The sequence below is a fragment of the Physella acuta genome, unplaced genomic scaffold (assembly GCF_028476545.2).
Source record: "Physella acuta isolate Inbredline_101_S28 unplaced genomic scaffold, ASM2847654v3 ptg002768l, whole genome shotgun sequence".
Classification (NCBI taxonomy): domain Eukaryota; kingdom Metazoa; phylum Mollusca; class Gastropoda; family Physidae; genus Physella; species Physella acuta.
Genome location: NW_026734190.1, coordinates 5,001 through 7,500, shown reverse-complemented (window position 1 = coordinate 7,500; position 2,500 = coordinate 5,001).

The following is a 2,500-nucleotide window of genomic DNA, read 5'->3' as shown; positions in this document are numbered from 1 at the left end:
AATTCCTACCGTCAAAAATAGCGACGCCTAGACCACCACACCTGTTCTGACGTTAAATCCTACTTGCACACACGTGTGGGAATAGATTAGATATCATCTAGAGATAGAATTCCTAATTATTTAATTAAAATAGAGACTCTAGATTTAATAGTTGTGTCATAGTTACATTAAGTCGAATTAGCGAAGCGGAGGCGGGAACTAGATTCTAGATCTAACACTTCGATTGCGATGAAAAAAAAATAGCTTTATTTTAAGGCCGACAAGGCAAATACGGTTTAATTAATATTAAAGAAATAAGTCCGAACACCTACCTTAAGCGAATCATCTACACAACACATGACTAGAAATAATACACGTCCACACGAAGAGCGATTGAAACGGTGACTGCAACGGTGAAAACTTGTACGACGGAAACATGGCGCCTAGGTTATGCCTACTTCCGGTCTGATGAAAATTTTTAATTCATTTTAAATTTTGCGCTCTATTTCGTCCGCGCTTGTCCACTTAAACTCTACAGAAAAGATAGTCTATATAAAAATAATTCCTAGAAGACAATTTTATGAGAGATCACCCACATTTATTTACCCTGCCTGTCTACCTTAGGGTTAGAGTTTGAATTTTTCTAGATTCAAGCCAAATATGCCGTGTCGATTAAACGACGACGTACATAACAGAGCGAAGACAATGAATGGTTCCTTAATTAACTATAATTACGGTCCTAATACAACTACAATTCACCATAGTACTAATATGTATGTGTATTGTTGTTTTGGGAGTTCTGTCATTACATTTTAAATTATAAAAAAAACGGGTTTACGATACACTTCATTACGCCGCCGATCGTGGTTTTAGATTTAAATTTGGTCGGATTCGGTTTATTATTAATTTATATAATACTTTATACATACTTTAATTCATTAAATACATTTATCTATGTATTTATTTCATTAGTTAAGTATTTGTTTAACTAAAAATTATCAATTTAAGGCATAACAATTACAGAAAACGATTGTATTTGAGATAAGTCTTATCGAACCATTTAGTAGCTGGGTCGGTTTATTATTAATTTATCTAATACTTTATACATACTTTCACTCATTAATTACATGTATATATGCATTCATTAAATCATTTAAGTATTTATTTCATCAAAAAGTATCGATTGAAGGCATAACACTGAAGAAAACGATTGTATTTGAGATAAGTCTTATCGAACCATTTAGTAGCTGGTTCGCGGGTCGGTTTTATTCCTTAACTCTAGATTTAAGTCTATCGTGTTTAATTTCAATTTAATTTATCACAACTTTTAGATTTTGTACTAGATTAAGCTACATTGAAGCTTATTTTTCACTATTTACATCAATAGAGGATATTATATAATATTTTTAAGTCTAATATTACGCAGCCGTTTGTTAAATCTAGTTTTACAACGACGACTCGCGCGATTTCGGTTTGGTTTTAAAACTTAAGTTCATTGATTCTTAAAATATATATTCCAGTTAGAATAGAACTGAATACGTACCACATGATGTATACACACGTTTGGGTTATTTATTTATTTTAAATTTAGTTTATTATGACCGATCGTAATTAACTTTGGCGATACCGGGCTGATATGTCTTATCGACCGGAAAACTACTGTCCCTTCGGTCGACTAGTTGGTCTTAGACGGCATTACCGAGGTTTGAAAACTCTTACACCGTGTTTTTATTTTCACATAGATCCTATATTTTGATACCAGTCATTCGTTTAAGTTTAAATTAGAAAACGTGAAATGTAGTTTATTGGAAACACTAATGTTTTTAATTTTGTACAAAATAAATTTTTATTCGTTTCAGGTAAACGGCGGGATGAGAAAAATCTGCTTTCTACAACACATACATTGGTTAAGAATATAAAGTGAAATATAGTTGTACAAACACCGTCTCTACTTAGCAGCTTAGCCTCTACGGCAATGCCGCGTCTTTACACTGGGCGAGCTTGAGACTGGAAAACTCTCGATCACTCTACGCGGGAATGCCGCTAAGTCGAGGCGGTCTGATCGGCAACCCATCAAACTTCAGCTCATCTATTTTTTTTTTATTTTTCACAATTTTTTTAAAATTCGGGTAAACGGCGGGATGAACTCAACCAAATTTTTCAATTGGGTTTTTAATATCCACGTACATTCAGCGCAAAGTGAAATGTAGTTTTAATGTATTTAAACATAGAACAACCACCGTCATTCGCCAGCTCTGTTAGACTAACGACTCGCCGCTTCGCATCCTCGGTGGAACGGGCGACCTCTCGATCACTTGCGGCCACAGTACGGCAATGCCGCAAAATAAAGTCGGTTTGATCGGTGAACTGCCACTCGCACGATGAAACTTTGAGACATTTTTTTTCGGACTTTGAAAATTTTCAAAGTCCGACCGAATGACGAAAAGTGAAATGTAGTGCAAAACTTTGAATAAAAAAAAAAAGAAACAGGCGCATGAGACGACACGTCGTCCCATGCCAT